Source organism: Cervus canadensis, chromosome 22 (genome assembly GCF_019320065.1).
Source record: "Cervus canadensis isolate Bull #8, Minnesota chromosome 22, ASM1932006v1, whole genome shotgun sequence".
Classification (NCBI taxonomy): domain Eukaryota; kingdom Metazoa; phylum Chordata; class Mammalia; order Artiodactyla; family Cervidae; genus Cervus; species Cervus canadensis.
The window spans coordinates 17,347,863-17,370,546 of record NC_057407.1 but is presented as its reverse complement, the minus strand read 5'-3'; the positions used below and the strand labels follow the sequence as shown (position 1 = coordinate 17,370,546).

Below are 22,684 nucleotides of genomic sequence, written 5' to 3'. Positions count from 1 at the left end.
CCGCAGCCCTCACCCCTAATTTGCCTTTTAAAAACGTCTCCCCTCAAACCACTGGGAGGAGGAACCTGTTCCCTTTGCTTGGCCCTGCAATAAATTTACTCTGCTCCCAACTCCGACATTTCGGTTTGTTTGTCCTCACTGTGTATCGTGCACATGAACTTGTGTTCAGAAATACACCTCCATCACCATGCACTGCTGCTGTGCCCAGGTCTGTTCAGATGCTTCATCAGTAGGCAGTTCTCTGTCACTATCTTTTTTTTTTTTTTTCTCTGTCACTATCTTTATACTCCCAGAGTCCAGCCCATAGCTCAGTTCCCAAACTTCATCACATATCAGGCTTGAATACTGGAGTGAGGAGCCGTTTTAAAGCTCCAGGGGATCTTCCAACCCACATCTCTTGCACGCGCCTACATTGGCAGGCGAATTCTTCACCACTAGCGCCATCTGGGAAGCCCCTAGGGGGCCCTATGTCTCAATTAGGGTTTCTCAATCATAGCACAAGTGACATTTGGGGCCAGATTAATTCTTTGTTGTGAGGGGTTTTCCTATCCACTTCCTAAGCACTGTGACAGTAATTAGCAGTATCCCCTGCCACTAATCAGTGGAGAGAGGCCCCCAAGTTTTGATAAGCAAAAATGTCTCCAGATGGTGCCAAATGCTCCCTAGGGGTAAAGCTGCCCTCAGTGGAGACCCACTTCTACAGGAAGTGAGCCCACTCAACTACAATCTTTATTACCGCAGTTAATCAGTGAGGAACATTTTTAGTCACTTACCAAATCTACTTTGAAAAATTCTTGCTCAGGAATTTTTTTTTAAGGGCACAGTCTTGAAGCTGTTCTTTTTTTTTTTTTTTTTTGCATTTTAAACTGGAGGATAATTACTTTATAATATTGTGTTGGTTTCTGCCATACGTCAACATGAACCAGCCACAGATATACATGTCCCCTCCCTCGCAAACCTTCCTCCCACCTCCCTCTCCATCCCATCCCTCCAGGCTGTCACAGAGCATAGGCTTTGAGTTCCCTGGATCATACAGCAAATCCCCACTGGTTATCTATTTTACTTATGGTAAGGTATATGCTCCTCTGTCCATGGAATTCTCCAGGCCAGAACACTGGAGTGGGCAGCCGTTCCCTTCTCCAGCGGATCTTCCTGACCCAAGGGTCAAACCCAGGTCTCTTGCATTGCAGGTGGATTCTTGACCATCTGAGCCACCAGGGAAGCCCCATATGTTCCAATACTACTCTCTCAAGTCATCTAACCCTCTCCCTGACCACAAGTCTGTTCTTTCTGTCAGCATCTCCTCTGCTGCCCTGCAAACAGGATTATCCGTTCCATCTTTCCGGATTCCATATACATACCTTGCCTCTCAACCCTGGCTGCACAATACCCCAGGGAGCTTGAAAAAAAGAAACAAAAACAGATTCCTGGAATTCCTAGGCCCCACCCTCAGAGATTTAGATTCAGCTTGACTGGGGCAGAGGTCAGAGGAGGTTCTAACAGGCAGCCAGATGCACTTGCCCAGAGACATTTCGTTTGATTCTCCCTTCTCCCCCATCCTTTGAATCTGGCAGTGTTAAAAGCCAGTGAGCCATTCAGCCAAAATGGAGGCTAAGGGGATTTGTTAACATCTTCATTCTCAACAATAAAACATTCTCTGCATACTCGATTACTTGGCCTGCAGATGACTTGCCAGAAAGAAGGGAATTTAACCCCATAATCACATGACTTTTCCATAGCCTTATAGATCTAAACAGTGCTATCCTATAGGACTTTTTTTTTTTTTGGCTACACCACGTGGCAGGTGGGATCTTAACTCCCCCACCAGGGAACTAACTAGGGCCCTCTATGTAGGAAGCGCAGCCTTAAACACTGGACCACCAGGGAAGTCCCTTCTATAGGACTTTCTGTGAAGAAAGAAATGTTCTCTGTTTGCTCTGCCTAATATGGTAGCTGCTGGCCACATGGCACATGAGCACTTGAAATGCGGCTAGTGTGACTGAAGAACAGAACTGTACATTTAATTTGAATTAATTTAGCTTTAATAGCGATATGTGGCTAGAGGTCACTATAAAGGACAGTATGAAAAGTGCTTATGTCCCTGCAGGGTCATAGAAATAAAAGTTGCACAGCTGCTAAATTCGATACAACTGTGAAACTTACAAAACTTTGTCTTTTTTTGGCGGGGGGGTGGGGGGGGAATAACAGCTCTACAATATTGTGCTGACTTTATGTCTTACAACATCTAAACTCGACAGTCCTTAAATTATCAAATGGGATCCTAACATATTCCAGTAAAGAATCAATTTAGGAGAAATTTTTAAATAAAAAAGTTTTTAAACCTGCAGAACTAGCTTCCCATCGAATTCCAAACACTAGCTTTGAAGGTGACATTCCTCGCCTCTTCTTCTGAACACTCACCACTATAATGACTGATCTAGTTATCAGAATAACCAGAAGCTGGAAAAGCATATGGCACATGGAAGTGGATTTCCACAGTCTGAGCAGTTCACTAGCCTACTAGGATAAAGCATTCATTTGCTTTCCTTTTCTCCAAACCCAGGTAACCTTTGAATCAAACCTCTTACTCCCAAGATAGGCCTGAACCAACCACACACACTGCAAACCAAGGTCATCTCTAGGTTTTTTTTTTAATTCCCTCCTATCACTAAGTTTCATAATCACTTACAACTGCACAAACCACAATTACGCATTCATTCTAGGTAACACAGATCATCACAGAACTAGAAGCTCATAAATTTTTAAAGCTTAAAAAATAGACAATTTATCGCATTGAAAAGGCAACGGATGATATGCAGTTGAAGACATTCTCACAGGCAGGCCTTTCTGAGCACAAAAAATGCTTACCTCTTCTTGGCCTGAACTCCTCTGACCCATCGCTAAGCAGAATCAGTATGAGCCATACAGTAATAAGTTAATAATTCTCCAACAACTCAAAGTAGTGGTCACTCTCCACACTAATAGGTATTTACTGAGTGCTTATCACGTGCTGGGCCCTGTGCTTTACTTTATCTAAATCTCACCACTGCATTCTAAAGCAGGTATTATTACCAGAAGCTGAGGCTCAGAGAGGTTAGGTAACTGGCCCACAGTCACAAAGCTACCCAGTGGTAGAAGTGGGATTTGGACCTCAGTCTCTCTGATTTTTCTGGTGGGACCCCTCAGCGTTATGAACAAATATGTAGTTATAACATTGAGTACCTCACTGAGCCATTCTCCCTGTGATCAGCTGCAGCTCAATGAAGGGAGTTTGGGGTTGCAGGCTTCAGAAATTCTGAACTTATCCTTACTTCAGAAACCACCCCATCCCCCATGGACCTCTCTCTGTCCTGGGGCTTCACCAGGCAGGTGGGAAGAGGAGTCTTGGGGAATACCAGCAATCCTGCCAGCACGACGGCACCCAAGAGGACAAGGCAGATGTGTGCTGCAGAGCTTTCCAAACACCATTATGGGAGTAGAAGGTGGTAGGATCCCAGCTACAGCATCCCAAGGGAGAAAGAAAGAGATTTTAGTTGGGAGCAGGGGAGAAATCAGGGGAGTGTTCTCAAGGGTACAGACAAGTTAGACCCTAAGGGGTAGGTAATGTTTTGTTAAATCAAAAACAAATGGGAGACCAGCCTTGAAGATTCCCTGAGCAGATGATACTAGTGTAGCCACACAAAGCTTAACTTATTTTGGAAGACTCACTTATGTCAGTTCTTGCTCATGTCCCTAGAAATCATATGCAAAATCTGAACTGTTTCCCAAGGTTGATATGAGGTAACTATTGACTAATTCCCTATTATTTAAGAAAATTCTAATATTATAACCAACTACTGTAAAGAATAAACCACCACTGCTTTCTCACTATGTAAGCTGCTTTACTGCAGATGGTGATTGCAGCCATGAAATTAAAAGACACTTACTCCTTGGAAGGAAAGTTATGACCAATCTAGACAACATATTAAGAAGCAGAGACATTACTTTGTCAACAAAAGTCCGTCTAGTCAAAGCTATGGTTTTTCCAGTAGTCATGTATGGATGAGAGAGTTGGACTATAAAGAAAGCTGAGCGCAGAAGAATTGATGATTTTGAACTGTGGTGCTGGAGAAGACTCTTGAGAGTCCCTTGGACTACAAGGAGATCCAACCAGTCCATTCTAAAGGAAATCAGTCCTGGGTGTTCATTGGAAGGACTGATGTTGAAGCTGAAACTCCAATATTTTGGCCACCTGATGCGAAGAGCTGACTCATTTGAAAAGACCCTGATGTTGGGAAAGATTGAAGGCAGGAGGAGAAGGGGACAACAGAGGATGAAATGGTTAGATGGCATCACCAATGCAATGGACACGAGTTTGGGTAAACTCTGGGAGTTGGTGATGAACAGGGAGGCCTGGCAGGCTGCAGTTCATGGGGTCACAAAGATTTGGACACAACTGAGGGACTGAACTGAACTGAAGCTGCTTTAAAACAGTTTATCCCTGAGCCTTGTTCCACTATTTTAGTTTTAACGCTCCTGGTTTTGTCTTTTTGGAGTGTGCACAATAAATTCTTACTAATTACTACTCTGGTAATTATTGGTTTTACTTATTTCTGAACTTTTGACAATTTAGACATTAGAGATTCCAGGAACAGCGTTCCTAGAGCAGGTGACAAGCTAAAGAAGGGCAGCAGAGGGTGGAACGTGTGTTCACTAACTTGGTTAGAGCAAAGGAAGCAGGAAAGGAAGACACCACGATGCAGAAGGGGAGGGCGGCGGGGTCTCCGAGATCCCAGACTGAAGGGCCGAGGCAGCTGTCAGAGAACCCAGGAAGTACCAATTAGCCATTCCAGGACCTGTTTTGCACCCCAGTCCTGGCACTTTCAGGCTGTGTGGCCTCATGCAAGTCCCTTCTCTCTGGGCATCAATATCCTTAAAGAGGGTACCAAGGATCCCATGCTGGTCCGAAAACCTAATTTTAGAAAAACTAATTTATGCTAGGGACACAGGTTATTAACTTATGTAATTTCTGTATTAAAAACTGTTGTTGATAAAAATTTATTAGTTACAACAAAGTAAGCCCAGTGGTTCAGAATGGGGGCTTTGAGGTGACTCAGTATGTCCTGGGAGAGACCCACCTCTGAATCCCTCTCATTTCTCCTCTAAAAAATGGGCACAGTAGAGGCACCTACCTCATATGGGGCTATTGGTAGGAGTTCACCAGGTAAGGTTTTCTAAGGTGCTTAGGAAGGGGCCTGACACCCTGTTTTTGCTTACTGTATGTCAGCTATTATTAATAAGAAGCTATTTTAAACTCCCAGCCAGGTGGAGTCTGCCATTAGGGATTTCTGAGCCTTGAGGGGTGAGATCTTTTCTTAACCACTCAGGCCCGTGGGCACAGAAAAGGATTCATACAGTGGCTTGCTGGCACAGCCTTTCAGTCTACAACCTCTTCCTCCCTCCCTCAGCCTGGCCTCCTCTACTCCTCTGCGGGTTCAGGGGCTCACAGCCTGCGCGAGCTCTGCCCTGCAGCCAGCGTTACACAACCCGCATTTCCAATACGGCCAGGAAGCCCTGGGGATGCCGGGGATGCCGGGGATGCCGGGCGGTGCGGTTGGGGTGGTTGGACCAGCAACCTGACCGGCGGGTTGAGCGGAGGAGAGGATGCAAAGGAACTGACGGAGGGTGGAGAAAGGAGAGTTGAAAGGCTGCTGGAGGTAAGTTATGGTTGGGAAGGTCTTGAGGGGTGCACTTGTCTGGGGCAGGATGGAGACGGTGACAGCAGCTGGCGGGGCAGCTGAGCTGTAGCCCTTCCCCAGAAAGTGGGAGGAACGCGGGTGCAGGAAGCCTCCAAACCATCGAGGCAGTTGGGGAGGCGGCGCCTAGGGGCTGGTGCAAGAAGCGGGGAGGCCGAATAGAAAGCGCGCAGGTCCCCGACCAGTCCTCACCTTGTCCGGGTGCTTAGGGCAGCAGGCAGCCTGGCCCCAGGAAATAGGGACCAGGGATTCAGGAATGTCAAACCTATCCAGGCGCTCAAAGGGAGCGCGCAGGGGCTGGTGCTAGGGCGGGGGAAACGGAGGAAAAAGGGAGGTACAGGTCCCCAACCCTTCTTCGCATCGTGCCCTCTGGAGAGAGGTTAGGCAATCCGAACTCGGAAGTGTAGGGTAGGTCATGGGGCCATTGGGGGAGTCCGGGGATATTCCTTCCTAAATGAGCACCACCACCCCCCTCGCCTCCCACACCGACCGGCGCTCACCTCACCTGACCTCAGCCGTCTGGAACCCCTGCACTATCCAGACGCCTTTCCTCGGTCCTGGCCCCCAGCTCAGGTCCTGCAGATGCGCTCACCCTTCCGCCGGCACCGGCTCTCAGCTCCTGGGCCGGCTCGGCTGGTCGCCTTAAAGGCGCGGTGCGCGGGCCTAGGTCCTCCGACAGAAAAGCCGGCTCCGCCCCTGCGCTGCTCCCAGGCTGCTGGGTTCCTTCTTGAAGGCTCGGGGCGAGAACTCCTAGCTCCTTGGCATCCCCGGGTCATAGGGTAAAGCCCGGAGGATAAAGTTGGTATTTGACACTACCCGATCCCACCAACCTGTCTCTAGACATCCTAGAGCGCCTACCGTGTTCCCTTTGCAGCGCCAGGTGCCGGGGAAGGGGAAGGGGTGGCAGAACTCAATCACCCAGGCCTCGGCCCCAAAGCTTTGACTGGGGCCTGGGGGAGGGCTGGAACCCAAAGAGCCACACACACTTCCACAGAATCCTTCGCGGCATTGTTTATTTTGCTTGCTTAAGTCGCTCAGTTTTGTCCGACTCTTTGAGACTCTATGGACTGTAGCGCGCCAGGCTCCTTTGTCCATGGGACTTCCCAGGCAAGAATACTGGAGTGGGTTGCCATTTCCTTTTCCAACCCAGGGGTCGAACCTACATCTCCCCTGTCTCCTGCCTTGTAGGCTGATTCTTTACCGCTGAGCTGTTTTACTGAGCACCTATTGTGTGCCTAGCATTGCTGGGCACAGCACCGGCAGTGACTCAGGCTGGATCTCTACCTTGGAAGGGCTTGAAGGGACAGACAAGTTCACAGGCAAGCAAAGTAACCGTGCCCTATGTGGGTCATCCCATTTGATGCTGTGAGGTGGGCACTGTGCTTTTCTGGGACAAGGAACTTGCCCTGTAAAGCACAGAACTGGGAATCCCAACCCTAGATCATCTAGCTTCAAAGTTCTTGAGTGCAAAAATGACCATCTTATAAACTTTTCAAGCATGGGTTAAATCCCCGCTATCGCCATTTCTTCATTTAAGGACAATTAAACCTCACTAGGCAAAAAAAAAAAAAAAAAAAAGGAAGGAGTGTATAGAAGTCATCACCCATTAAAATTCAAATACTGTTTCTGTCTAGTTTATCTGCCACCAAGCCTAGGTTTTTGAGCATCTGGCCTCAGTTTACACCCTCAGCAGCATTTGCTAGTACCCCAGGGGCACTGGGGCTGAACTCTACCCCAAGAACTCTCACCCTTTCCCACTTGGCCTGGCTACGCCTTCCTCTTTTCCATGTTGTTCAGTTGCCCAGTTGTGCCTGACTCTTTGTGACCCCATGGACTGTAGCATGCCAGGCCTCTCTGTCCCTCACCAACTTGCAAAGTTTGCCCAAGTTCCTGTCCATTGCATCCGTGATGCCATCCAGTCATCTCATCCTCTGACATCCTTTTCTTCTTCTGCCCTCAGTCTTTCCCCCCATCAGGACCTCTTTTCCATACCTCAATTTAAATGCCACTTCCTCCAGGAAGCCTTCCTTAAATTCCCTTTGGACCCACACTATACTGTGGGCTCCTTCCATCAAAGTACTTATTCATTCATTTCACAAATATTTACTGAACATTTACTATGTGCTGAGCCTGTGTGTGTGTGTGTGTGTGCGCGCGCGCGCGCGCACGCACACAGTGGCAGCAGCAGAGGTGTCTCCCTACTGTACTGAGTCCCTGGCTTGCCTGCTTCTTGCTCCAGACCTACGTGGGACCAGTACCCAGCAGGACTTTCTCGGCCATTTAACTCTACCACAAAGGCAGCCTCGGGCCTGCCAACCTGGCAAAACCTGGCTGAGTTGGTCAGGTCTTGAGTTTTAAGAATGGGACACAGATGAGAAGCACCAGAAATGTAGCAAAGAGGAATCTCCAAGGCCACTGGAAGCCCTGTAAAGTCTGCCTGTCAGGGCTGCTGGAATGCATCCAGAGTACGGGACAATCTCCCTGGCTGGGGCCGGAGCATGTTGGACACCTCATCACTCAGACTTCAAGAGTTGCATCTGACCTGCTTCATGGAACTGTTCTCAGAGCTTTGGGGACAATTTACTCATCAAAGGCCGTGTACCTTCTCTGGCCTTAGTTCTCCTCACTGCCAAAGTCTTTCCAAGCTAGCAGTCCTTCAACACCCTCAGAACAGGTTCAGAGAGGCAGCAAGGACTAAAACTGACTTTAATCCTCACTCACCATTTATTAGCAAATCTCAGGCTCAGGGAGCATTCACCAAACAGCTGCTGAGGGGCTGAATGAATAAATAAGGGAATAAAATTTATGGATGACTTCCTGGAAGGTCCCATGAAACCACCAATAAGCTTCACTTGGTGGGTCTGAACACGTAAAAACACTTATAGCTTAAATTTAATGTTTTTTCCTCTCCAAAACCTTAAAAATGGGTAAGTTATCTTTCTTCTAATTCATAGTTTGTGGCCCCAGAGGCCTCCTAGGGTCTGCAGTTTCTACATTCAGAGAGGCTTTCTTCCCCAGAGTTTTATATTTCGATACACTGAGCCCCAGATGGGAGTCACCTTCTCTGTGACTCCTCTCCACCTGGTGACTGACAGGAGAGAAGCCTTAAATAGCTTCCATTTCACAGTGAAGCTCAGGAGGCAGGAGGAGAGGAGGGAACTCATGTGTGGTCCCTCCCCAAGTCAGTAACACCTCTGAACACTCACGGAGGAATCAAGAGTGGGTGGGAGGACAGGGAGCAATCCAAGGGGCCATCCAGGTTCCAAAAGGCCCCTTCAGTCATGTTCAGTATAAACTCCTTATTACCTGATAGGTCTCATCCCAGCATTAGGAAAGAGTTCAGAAACCTCTCCTCTGCCAGCAGGTGCAGCAAACGGCCCCAGGCTTCACTCTGCCATGCAGTCCATGGAAAGCCCCTGGAGTCAGCGGCATGCCAGTCAGAACGGAGTGATGCTGATGGTCACCACTGTTTATGCACGCCTATTACTGACTGGGCACTGGGCATCACCTCACTTAGTCCTCACAATCACCCTGGGAGATATGCCAACCCACTTTACAGGTAGAGCTCTGAGGGGTTAAGAGACTCACTCAAGATACCATAACCAGTGCTCGCTTCGGCAGCACATATACTAAAATTGGAACGGTACAGAGAAGATTAGCATGGCCCCTGCGCAAGGATGATACGCAAATTCGTGAAGCGTTCCATATTAAAAAAAAAAAAAAAATCATACAAAAAAAAAAAAGATACCATAACCAGCAGTGGGGTCAGCAGTCAAAGAAGTTCATTCATTCATCAAACATTACCAAGGACCTACTACATGCTGTGTACTCTCTGGGTGAACACTTCCTGCCCCCAAGGACTTTATCTTTAATAAGATGAAATATTAGTAACAATCCAATCAAGGATTAAACACAAGCTATGGTGGAATTATGAGGAACAATAGGTACAAATTTGGGCCAAGTACAAATGCAACATGGTTGAGACTTACATACTATACCATATGGAAATATACATAGGAGAAAAATGAAAAATATATGATACCACATGTATATGGATACCAGCTAGACAGCATCCCTGGGTCTATGGCCAATGAGCACAATCCAGTCTCCAAAAATTTACCACACGGCATCTGCAAGCCAACCACTGAGCCCCCTGCACAATATGCTATTCATATGTCATCACCTCGAAGCAGTCTTCCCAGATTACCTATGCAAAAAAGAACGAGTTCATCACCCATATCCCTGCAGCACATTGTAAATAATGCTGTATTTACTCATTTCAGTGACTCCTGACTCCACTGATTGTGAAATCCTTGTCCATCTCCATCTCCCCAGGGGCCAGCATGATGGCTGGCACAGAGCAGGCAAATAATAGTCAGCGATCACGTGTTGAGCTCTTCCTGAGTGTCTCACTTTGTGCTCAAGCGCTTTACATATATTATCTCAATGAACTATCCCAACAATCTTATGAGGTGGGTACTATTACTAGCCTCATTTTAAAGGAAAATGAGCCTCATTTGAGGAAACTGAGACTCAAAGAGGTGAATCTACCCACGATCACTCTGCTAATAAGTGATACTGCCAGAATCCAAACCAAGTTGTGTATATCTGAATGCAGTCTATGTCCTAACCACTAAGATGCCTACTGCCATAACTAGTAATAGGATTGGTTTTGAAATATATGGCAAAGTTTCACCTTAGAAGAGCTTATATCTAGAAATCTATGAAATTTTTAGGCAAAAAAAAAAATCTTCTTTACAAACAATTCAAAATACTGTTTATACATGTATTTGTAACTTAAGTAATTGTCAAGTATCTGTTTATGCATAGGACCAAACTTGTAGCGCATACATTTTGACTCTAGTATAAATTACAGGATGAGTTATTATAGATCAATGAAAGAGTTCAGGAAATTATATCATGAGACAAGTCAACATATGTCAGAATGTAGCATATGATCGTGGAAAGAAGGATTAAGACAACAGTGTGACTGCTATAGGGGAGCAAAATTTGCCACTCCATAATATGTCTCTTTGGCACGAGGATTAATTTAGGTTGATTACTTTTAAGAGACAGAAGACTCAGGAAATTTTTCTTTTTACCTCCCCCTTAGCTCCCTAAAGAACTCAGGTAACAGGCCTGTTCCCAGGATAGAGTTATCATCAGACATATCTTAAGACTCCACTCTGTGTTCACTGTCTCTGCCTGGCCCAACAAATACCTATTTACCAAACACTTGCTTTCCCATCTTCTTGTGACTTGCCTTCTCCCCTTTCAAGTCCCAAACCACTGCCTCCAAACATTCTCTGTTCTCTTTAGCCAAAGACGATATTCAAGATGAGGGTTTTGGCCATGTTGGCAAGTTACTCAGTTCTCCTGGGTCTCTCCCGTATATACATGTTATTAAACTTTGTTTGATTTTCCTCTGTTAATGTATTTCATGTTGATTTAATTATTAGACCAGCAAGAAGGACTTAGAAGGGTAGAGAAAATTTTCTTCCTCCCCAACACTACACAATTAGCCCTCTGGCCCAGATTTTCCAAATACCTCTGTATAAGTTAGAAAATGATAGAAATTTTCCAAAAGATTAAGAAAAAGCAAGAGAAACTAATACTCAAAATAGTTGAGACTGGAATGCCAAAGAAAAGTTTCATTTAAAAGCAGATTTAGATCAAGAAGATGAATTTTAAAAAGGAACTGAGCACATGTAATACTAACAGATGGTAAAGGGAAAGCAAAGCTACCAGTTCCTGTTTACTTAATCATCACAGCAGAATACTTCCATGTGATCAGGTCAGAACATCACAAAGAGGGAAACCAAGCCCGGGATAGGAAAAAAAGACATGGAAAGAACACCCAACAACCTGAAAAATCAGTCCCAGTCATGGGATCAAAAGAAATTACTGCCCAGGGAATTAAAAGGATATTTAGATATGATCTCAGAAACATATTCAGTGGTCTTCAGTAAGTCGTGCCAGAAGACTAATTAGAGTAAGGGGTCCTACTTCAAATGCAAAGAGTGATACAGAAATCTAGAGACCGAGAGGCTTGGTGTTGATTTCTAGCAAAATTCTGTGGTTGATTATGAAACTGAAACAAAGGAGGTAACTACTAAGAGCTCATGTGGGTCCACCATATAAACACAAAGGAAGGATATTTCAACAATTACTAGCCTGAGCAGATCTGAAGACTGCTGTGGGAATTGTTTACAGACTTTGGACAAAACAGTTTATTATGTGTTTATGGGCAAGATGAAGCAATCAAGACTGCATAACATCACAGCTCAGTGGATTCATAGAAGGTTAAACAACAGTGGCCCAACTTTCTTTCATCTGACAATTTCAGACTGGAAGCAATTTTCTAATGGAAACTCCCCAATTCTCCGTCCTAGATATTAAAAAAAAAATTAGATAAACAGAACTCCAATCTTGTCATTAAATTTTAAATTGAACAAAGGAAAGAAAATCAGGGTTCAAAATTGTTTCAGAATATGCCAAAAACATGGTGAAATTTTGCAGTGCCATCTTTAGGCTTTTAAAATTCAAATGGCATCTCAGCATACAGTAGGCCAGATATTCTGAGGCACCTTTCTCAAAACACTAAACAGTAGCGGGCAGTGAGTAGTAAATAAAAGTGAAATACATGGTTGTCCCTAGACCAAATATGTACAGCAGATCCATAAACAATACTGGGAGACTAATCCTTGAGCTCAAAATTGAATACACTGCACCTCAGAGCCTACATTTCTCAGGACCCTCGAATGCTTAGAGCAGCCTTGGGGGAGCAGTATTTCCTCACTCCAAGCACCAATAAGGATGCCCTCTGTAAGACAGTGCCCAGTATTCTCACAGGTCATGATTAACCAAATATGCTGATCTGGAAGACATCTCTGGAGAAATTACTCAGATATATCAGCACAGAATGATATGACATGAAAAATATGAAAAAAGATATGGAATATGCAGGATAGATTGAGAAGATCTAAAAATCCATTTAATCATCAAAGAAGAGGAGAAGGAAAGAGAGGCAAAGTTTGAAGCAGTAATGACTGAGAATTTCCAAAGCATAAAAAACATGTGACTCCATAAATGTAGGAAGCCTACATATAATTCAGGATAAATAATAGGAAATCCAAACCAAGAAACTTAGTAGTGAAACTGCCGAACACTAAAAACAAAAGACCTTAAAAGCAGGTAGATTTAAAAAAAAGAAAGAAAAAAAAAGGATTACTCACACAAAAAAGGAATTAGATAGCAGATTTCTCAATGGCAACACTTCAAGCTAAGGAACAGTAGAATGACATCTTCAAAGACCTGAGAATTGGATACTCACCATTTTAAGAATGAGAGTGAGATACAGATTAAAGCAAAGTGATTTTACAACTGAAAGACTCGACTAACTGAACTTCTAAGATACATTTCAGAAAGAAGAAACTGGACTCAATTAAGAACTGAACTGAAAAGAGAAATATTAGAGCAGACATAGGTAAATATAGTCAAATTTAAACAACACTCTCAGTAGAAAACAAAGTGGTAACAAAAATCATATATAATTTGTACGTTTAACACAAAGTCAGAACTAAAATGCTGGGAACAATAAATCATAAAAAAGGTAATTGAAGTTAAAGTATCCTAATGCCTTTGCATTTGTGTAGAAAGTGAATTAATTTTCACCTTCGTTATTAAATGTATGTTAAAAAGCCAGTGGTATTCACTAAAGTAAGACATATATCTATATATGTACGTACATACATACGTATATATCTTTTGAACCAATAGAAGGAGGAAAATGACATAAGTCAACAACAACAAAATAAACGCCAATCAACCCAAAAGAAGTATATTAAAAAGTGACACTCCTCCCCAAAAAAAGATAGTAAAAATAAGGCCAGATATACTAATAATCAGAATAAACATAAATTAACACATCAGTTAAAAGTCAGAAGTTGTCAAGTTGAATGTTAAAAAAGTCTAAGAGGCATTGTTTCAAGAGGTACTCCTAAAACAGGAATTTGGAAAGGCTGAAGTAAAAGTGTGGAAAGTTATACACCTGACAAACATTATCCAAAAAACAGGTAGTGTAGCTAAATTAGTATTAGATAACATAGACTAATACTCCAAAATCACTGCAAGTGGTGACTGCAGCCATGAAATTAAAAGACGCTTGCTCCTTGGAAAAAAAGCTATGACCAACCTAGATAGCATATTAAAAAGCAGAGACATTACCTTGCCAACAAAGGTCTGTCTAGTCAAAGCTATGGTTTTTCCAGTAGTCATGTATGGATGTGACAGTTGGACTATAAAGAAAGCTGAGCGCCAAAGAATTGATGCTTTTGAACTGTGGTATTGGAGAAGACTCTTGAAAGTCCTGTGGACTGCAAGAATATCCAACCAGTCCATCCCAAAGGAAATCAGTCCTGAATATTCATTGGAAGGACTGATGCTGAAGCTGAAACTCCAATACTCTGGCCACCTGATGTGAAGAACTGACTCATTGGAAAAGACCCTGACGCTGGGAAAGATTGAAGGCAGGAGGAGAAGGGGACAACAAAGGATGAGATAGTTGGATTGAATAACTGACTCACTGGACATGAGTTTGAGTAAGCTCTGGGAGTTGGCGATGGACAGGGAGGCCTGGCAAGCTGCAGTCCACAAGGTTGCAAAGAGTTGGACACAATTGAGCTACTGAACTGAACATAGACTAACAAAAAAAATTATTAAGAATGGAGAGGATCACTATATAATGATAAAGAGTTCAATTCAACAACAAAATATGTCACTTCTAAACTACAGAAAATATATAATTTATTACTAAGGAAATGGAAGAAATCTTTAATCAAAGGAAAACATTAAGTCCAGAAATATTAAGAAAGTTTGGAAGCATATCTAAACTTTCAAGGAATAGATAGATCATTCTACTCTTTCATAAGTTTCTCTGGAAAATAGAAAGAGAAGAGATATTCCCAACTCACTTGATGATGCCAATCTAAATCTGATACCAAAACAACCAGACCAATTATTGCTCATAAATAACTCAAACACACAGAAGTAAAAATCCTAAGTAAAATATTAGTAAAGTTGGACTCAAAATGTTGAATCCATCAACATATAAAAGGATGATACTTCATAACCAAGTTAGGAAAACATCCTTGCAGTTAACTACATCAACACATTAAAGGAAAATTATAAGATCATCTAAATAGTTGCAAAATTTTAACATAAAATTCAACAGTCCCTCATGGCAATAACTCATAGTAAACTAAGTGGAGAAGTTCCTTAACCAGTTAAATGGCATCTACCAAAAACCTCCAGCAAATACGATCCTGAATAATGAAAAATTAGGAATACCTCCTTCAAAAACAGAAGTAATTCTAATCAAAATCTCAACAGGGCTTTTCAAGAAAGATGAGTTGATTACAAGATTTATTGGAAGAGCAAAGGTCTAAGAAAAGCCAGAATACTTCCAATGAAGAAGAAAAGGTAGCCCTCAAGCTTATTTAAAATGTATGGTTATTAGGACATTAGGTATTCCGGGTGTTATTGCTTAGTCATGCCCAATTCTTTGCGACCCCACAGACTGTAGCCCACCAGGCTCCTCTGTCCATGAGATTTCCCAGGCAAGAATACTGGAGTAAATTGCCATTTCCTTCTCCAGGGGATCTTCCTGACCCAGGAATCGAACATCAGTTTCCTGCATTGGCAGGTGGATTCTTTACCATTTGAGCCACCTGGAAAGCCCACGTATTCAGGTAAGGATAGATAAAAACATTAATGAAACAAAAAACAGAGAAACATACTCATCTACATAGGGTAACTTGGTTTATGACAAAGCTGTCATTTCAGATCACCAGGGAAAGGAAGGAAATTGAGTAAAACTTGCTAAAACAATTAAATATTCATATTGAAAAAACAGAATTTAATGATTCTCACTTTCCCCACAGTAATTCAAGATAGATTAAGACTTCAATATAAAAGGCAAAACTGTAAACTTTTAGAAGACAATTTAAGAGACTATCTTTAGGATCTTTCCAGCACTTGACACAATAAGGCTTTTTCAATCTGGTAGGCAAAAGATGGCACCTCACTGCAATCTTAATCTTCATTTCCAAGATTAATGGGCTTGAGCAATTTTTCCCAACCCAGGTCTCCCACATTACAGGTGTTTTGTTTTTGTGTGTGTGTGTGTGTTTTTTTTTAACCATCGGAGCCACCAGGGAAGCCCATCTCTTTCTTTAGTATTTTGGAATTAAAAAACATTAATTTTAATTTAGTTAAATTACCCTTTATATTTAGTGGCCTTTTATGTCTTAAGAAACCCTTTCCTATCTGGCCTGAGCCACATGGCTAGATTAGGGGAGATGTAACATTTCATGGGAAATAGATGGGGAAACAGTGGAAACAGTGACTGACTTTATTTTGGGGGGGCTCCAAAATCACTACAGATGGTGACTGCAGCCATGAAATTAAAAGACGCTTACTCCTTGGAAAGAAAGTTATGACCAACCTAGATAGCATATTAAAAAGCAGAGACATTACTTTGCCAACAAAAGGTCCGTCTAGTCAAGGCTATGGTTTTTCCAGTAGTCATGTATGAATGTGAGAATTGGACCGTGAAGAAAGCTGAGCGCCGAAGAATTGATGCTTTTGAACTGTGGTGTTGGAGAAGACTTTTGAGAGTCCCTTGGACTGCAAGGAGATTCAACCAGTCCATCCTAAAGGAGATCAGTCCTGGGTGTTCATTGGAAGGACTGATGCTGAAGCTGAAACTCCAATATTTTGGCCACCTCATGTGAAGAGTTGATTCATTGGAAAAGGCTCTAATGCTGGGAGGGATTGGGGGCTGGAGGAGAAGGGGACGACAGAGGATGAGATGGTTGGATGGCATTACCGACTCGATGGACATGAGTTTGAGTAAACTCCAGGAGTTGGTGATGGACAGGGAGGCCTGGCGTGCTGCGATTCATGGGGTCGCAAAGAGTCGGACACGACTGAGCAACTGAACTGAACACCACAGGGAAATCAGGGATGTAGGTACTGAATTGTGACTAATGACTACTGGGCTGGCAAGAACCCACAGATGGTGGTGCAGATGAGGAAACAATTGCTCTGGGTGTCTGAGTCACTTGAACACATTTCTAGTGAAGATGGTGCACTCTGGTTTCATGAAGCCTACTCTGCCATCTATTAACTCTCTCTGTAAACCTGAGTTTGTTCATGGAGAGACAGGGGACGATGATGAAGAACTGATAAATGGCATCAACCTCACAGGGCTACAAAGATGATCGAGACAAACCAAGCATTTGCTGAGCCTCGTTTTAGTAATGGCAGTTCCACATCACTGGGGCTACATGTCATGTGATCATTGCTGGGTTGGATGTGACTGGGTCTCTATGGAAACAAAACTTCCACTCACTTCTGTTTCCAGCTGAGTCTGCTTCCAATCTAAGAATTAATTTGCAACATGGTTTCTTTTTAAAAATTGCATGCTCTTTACTCCCCAAAAGGAACTTGTGATTTAAGCAGCAATTTAGGCATTCAGAGATACATTGTATTTTCTTGAGCTTCACAGAAATGGACAACTTTTAAAATATAATTTTTGAAACTTTATCTGCCTCATGTTTACACATGAGACCTCTGAGGCAGTGCAAAGTAATGGCTGAAAACACAGATTGCTCTCTGGAAGGCCTGACTACCATTTACTAAACGTGTATTTCTGACAAGTTACTCTCTGGGTCCCAGTTTAAACCTCTGTGAAACAGGGGTAATAAAGTATTTAATTCATATATTTCTTCTCAGTGTTACTAAATTCTTAACAAAGTAAGTGTTGGCTACTATAATTCCTCTCCCACCTACCCATTCCCCTCCTGCCACTCCTGTTCCCAACATCAGCGTGACCAATTTTTCCTGATTTGCTTGGGACTTTCCCTGTCTTTACACTGAATACCACCCCCCACTCCTCTCAGTCTTGGGCCAACCAGAATTGCTGACCACAGTCCCTGATTCCGCAGTCAGAGAACTCATAATAGTCCAGATAAAATGGTGGCCAATGGGACTCAAGAAGGTTTGGGTCTCAGATTTACATTGGTAATTCAAAACCATGACAGTTCTGTGGCCACGGGATATAGAATGATAGCTCAGAGGCATAGAAAACTCACTGAAACCGAAGGTAAATCCCATTAATTATCTATTTTTGAGTCCCCCAAGGGCAGAAGCTGTCTTATATATCTTTGTACCCCCCGCACACTTATAGTAGGCTGATTTCTTAAGGCCATGTGCTATGAATGACTGGCCTGCACCTAAATCCAGTTTGGGGATGACTCTGGAGCAGGTTCTGCCTGTGCAGGGAAAATTCCATTCTTAAATGGGATTCCTGCTTTGTGACACTCATGAATCACTAATTGGTTAAAGACTGACACCTTCTGCTCATAAATACCCTCCTCACCCTGTCTCTATGATTGATGTGGTTTTCAATGGTTTATAAATAATTGCCTAATGCGTGATGACCCAAAGGGGGTATCTGCCCCTAGAGAACACCACACACCTCCTCAGGTCCCCTGCTCACAGCCTGGGGTGTCCCCCAAGCTCTCATGTGCCTTCTGTGTGGAGGAAGCACAAGGCCTCAGAATATGGGGGAAAGCGCCATCTTTACAGGGAGTCAGGGGATGAGGACATGGCTTGTTCTTGGCGTTCTGAGATGGAATACTGATGCGGCCACGTCACTGCTGTGTACCAGGAAAGACACGGTACAGGAGACTGGCCAGGCACTCGGATTCTGGTGTCGAACAGGCCTGGCTGTGCCCCTTACCAGCTGTGAGATCTGCGGCAAGTGAATCACCCTCTCTGAGACTCTAATTCCTTACAGCACATTGAGGATAGTAGTAATACTTGGTTGAAGGGAGGCTTTAAAAACCTAGTATCCAGTCCCATCACTTCATGACAAATAGATGGGGAAACAGTGCAAACAGTGGCTGACTTTATTTTTCTGGGCTCAAAAATCACTGCAGATGGTGATTGCAGCCATGAAATTAAAAGACGCTTACTCCTTGGAAGGAAAGTTATGACCAACCTAGACAGCATATTAAAAAGCAGAGACATTACTTTGCCAACAAAGGTCCGTCTAGTCAAGGCTATGGTTTTTCCAGTGGTCATGTATGGATGTGAGAGTTGGACTATAAAGAAAGCTCAGCACTGAAGAATTTATGCTTTTGAACTGTGGTGTTGGAGAAGACTTTTGAGAGTCCCTTGGACTGCAAAGAGATCCAACCAGTCCATCCTAAAGGAGACCACTCCTGGGTGTTCACTGGAGGGACTGATGTTGAAGCTGAAACTCCAATACTCTGGCCACCTGATGTGGAGAGCTGACTCATTTGGAAAGACCCTGATGCTGGGAAAGATTGAGGGCAGGAGGAGAAGGGGACAACAGAGGATGAGATGGTTGGATGGCATCACCAACACAATGGACATGGGTTTGGGTAGACTCCGGGAGTTGGTGATGGACAGGGAGGCCTGGCGTGCTGTGGTTCATGGGGTCGCAGAGACGGACACGACTGAGAACTGAACTGACTGAACATGTAAAGAGGGGGCTTCCCTGGTGGCTCAGTGGTGACGAATCTGCCTGACTATGCAGGACACCTGGGCTGAATCCCGGGGTTGGGAAGATCCCCTGGAAAAAGAAATGGCAACCCACTCCAGTACTCTTGCCTGGGAAATGCCATGGACAGAGGAGCCTGGCAGGCTACAGTCCATGGGGTCGCGAAAGAGTCGGATACTGCCTTATCAACAACATACACACATGTAAAGAGTATGTATAACATGGGGTCTAAATAGAGCTTAATACCCTCAATACCCTACGGACCCTAACAGGGTCCGTAACTGCTATTATTGTTTTACATTGTTGTGATCCAATATAAGCATCACATATAACATTGTTTCAAGGGGAGAAAAGCCCCCAAATCAACAAATGCTGAGAGGACTGTCAAACAGCAAGTGCTCAATAAATGTTAGCTGTTAGTAAGAGCTTGTAAATCAATCTGCTTCCTGTGTCTCAGAATCACATAGCTGCCCTGTGAATACAAGGAAAAGCTTATTTAAGACATTCCAAGAGGGACTTCCCTGGTGGTCCAGTGGCTAAGACTCCACACTCCCAATGCACGGAGCTGGGGTTCCATCCCTGGTCTGGGAACTAGATCCCACAAGCCGCAACTAAAGATGCTACATGCTGCAAAAAAGATTGAAGATTCCACCTGCTGCAGGTAAAACCCGGTGCAGCCAAAATAAATAAACAAAAATAAATATAAAAACAGAATTCCATGAGACACATACACAGTATTCATGCCCAAAATGCATCAGATGATTGCAATCATGGGGAAACCTCAGACAAACTTAAATTGAGAGAGCTTCAACAAGATAAGTGGGCTGTACACTTCAAAAATGTCAAGGATATGAAAGAAAGAGTAGAGACCAAGGAGACAAGCCTGCTAAGAACAATGCTTAATCTTAGATTGGCTTCTAGATCAGAAAGAAAATCCTGCTATAAAGGACTTTATTAGAATAATTGGTAAAATTTGAATAAGGTCTGTAGATTAGGTAATAATATAATTGCTAAACTTTCAAGTTTTATAATTGCTATAATGTTTTATAATTATAATTGTCCCGTGATTATGTAGGAGAATGTACTTATTCTTGGGAATTCACCCTGCAGGATTTAGGGGTAAAAGGTCATAATGTCCTAAACTTACTCTCAAAAGGTTTAGAAAAAAATAATCTATCTTTAGAGAAAACGAACGATGAAAAAACGAATGTGGCTAAAGTTTTGCTGGTGAATCTGGATGAAGGATATGTAAGTGAGGGGGCTTTTTTTGCAACTTTCATGCATGTTTGAAATTATTTCAAAGTAAAAAGTAAAACATAAATAAAACGAAGCTACCAAAGCTTTAAAAGAAGAGTAAGAAACTGCAGTTAAGGAAGCAGCCAGCTCCCTGCTCACCAGTCAGCAGCTGTGAGAAGCCTCTTGGTCCTGTTTCCCACTGCCCTTCGGCCCTGTTTCTTCACTGGCCCTTTTTATGGTGAGGCTGGGAAAGCCAACTTTCTATTAACAGGCAGCTTTTGCATATTCCGTAGAAATGGAGACAGGTCATAGGGCATGTCCACACAGGTGGTAACAAGAAAAGCAACAGGACCCAGTTCAGAGCAAAGAGCAGTGGGAAGTGGTGGGCCTGGGGCTCCAACAACATCATTTGACCTGCCTGCTACCTTTTAACCTAGATGCCTCATTAAAGCATCATGGCAAAATGCACTGTGATGCCAGAAGAGACTCTTCTAGCACCGAGACGCTGCTGCCTCAAGGGGCAAAGAAGGGGAACTGGCTCCCTGGAAAAGGAGCAGTGTTCACTATCAGCCAAAAGAGGGTGCTATTTTCTCCAATGTCATCCTTCCCAAGTGTGCCCACCGAGTGCACAGATCTGCAGATCCCAGGAGTAGGATCAGAGTGAGCTGAATGAGGCAGAATCATGAAAATGCAAGGTTGGATCTTGTCTTTAAGATTTTGATACTTTGATCTTTATAGATGTATCTGCATTAATTTGAATAATTATTAAAATTAATTATTCAAAACGATGCATAAAATATTATTTGTCTTGATTACTGAGTTTTTCGGCACCCCCTTAAAGTTTGCACCCAAGGCCAGTGCCTCATTTGCCTCACGCTAGCCCCACCCTGGGGAATCTAACCCACTAACTGCAACACCACCAGCTCAGAGTTTGCAACTGGTCACGAGGTCGGGAGTTAATGGACCATTTTATACCCACATGATCTGGCAAAGGGCATTAATCCTGAGAACCTGAATTCCTGCTTTTTATGTCACTTCACTATCAGCAACTGGGGCCTAACTTCTTTATCCCTAGGTCTCAGTATTCCCATCTGTTAAGTAGGAATGGCAATCCCTTATCTGCAGTTTGTTCTGAAGATAGAGTATCATCCTAATAAAATACTCCTAAGGGCCAGACACTGTGCTGAGTCTTCCCTTTAGCTATCTTCTTCTTCTTCTTCTTCTTTTTTTTTTTTAATATATTTATTTACTTGGCTATACTGGCTCCTGGTTGCAGCATGTGGGATCTAGTTGCCTGACCAGGGATCGAACCCAGGCCGCCTGCATTGGTAGCTCAGAGTCTCAGCCACTGGACCACCAGGGAAGTTCCCATCTTCTTCTTCTTCTTCTTGAAGTCACTCAGTTGTGTCCAACTCTTTGAGACCCTGTGGACTGTAGCCTACCAGGCTCCTCCATTCATGGGATTCTCCAGGCAAGAGTACTGGAGTGGGTTGCCATTTCCTTCTCCATCCTTTTAGCTATAAACTCACAAAATCTTTACAGCTCTCACATGTAAGAGCTATAATTATCCCCATTTTCAAAAGTGAGGAAATGGGCACAGAGAGGTTTAGACACTTGCCTGAGGCTGAACAGCTATAAATGGAATTATGCATGCTTTAACCTCCAGCATTCTCAACACAGGGTGATCTCCACCTTCGTGGGAGCATTTGGCAATGTCTGGAGACATGTCTGCTTGTCGTGCCTAGGGGTGGGGGGGTGTACTACTTGCATCCAGCGGATACAGGCTAAGAATGCTATTAAACATCCTATAATGCATGGGGCAGTCCCCACGACACTGAATTTTTTGGCCTCAGATACCATTAGTACCAAGGGTGAGATTCCTGCTCCACTCTGCTCCCGAGGTTGGGGAGTTACGTGAGAATTTAGCACCCAGTGCTCTGAGAAAGGCAGACAGTATGAAGTGGTTGCTGTTATTATTTCTTTTGTCTCAGTCGCCTGGGGTTTCCCTTGGTTGTCCAGGGACCTGAGTTACCCTGGCTCAGAGCCATCCCAAGGGTGGTAGAGAAGCTAGGCTCCAGAGTCAGTCAGAGCATTATATCCGGCATTCAACAAAGATTTACTG

General features: G+C 43.6%; 1 protein-coding gene, 1 long non-coding RNA gene and 1 other non-coding gene across 9 annotated transcripts in view; 2 read left to right on the top strand and 1 right to left on the bottom strand.

The window, feature by feature from the left end:
- ABHD6 (abhydrolase domain containing 6, acylglycerol lipase) overlaps window positions 1-22,684 on the bottom strand; it is a 74,185-nt gene that overhangs the window by 40,819 nt on the left and 10,682 nt on the right. Inside the window, exon 1 of one of the 7 annotated variants that reach the window (XM_043443041.1) lies at window positions 6,241-6,390. The exons of 2 other annotated variants lie outside the window; for them this stretch is intronic. The gene's annotated coding sequence lies outside the window, so the exon portion shown is untranslated. Of the gene's footprint in view, window positions 1-6,235; window positions 6,391-22,684 lie in introns of those variants that run through there. 4 more of the 7 variants (XM_043443040.1, XM_043443039.1, XM_043443043.1 and 1 more) reach the window with 4 other exon arrangements.
- LOC122424828 lies at window positions 5,563-21,291 on the top strand. Its single transcript, XR_006264567.1, has 3 exons — window positions 5,563-5,696; window positions 15,391-15,484; window positions 21,000-21,291. It is a non-coding gene; the product is annotated as an uncharacterized LOC122424828 (long non-coding RNA).
- LOC122425271 lies at window positions 9,341-9,447 on the top strand. The gene has a single exon (XR_006264807.1). It is a non-coding gene; the product is annotated as a U6 spliceosomal RNA (small nuclear RNA).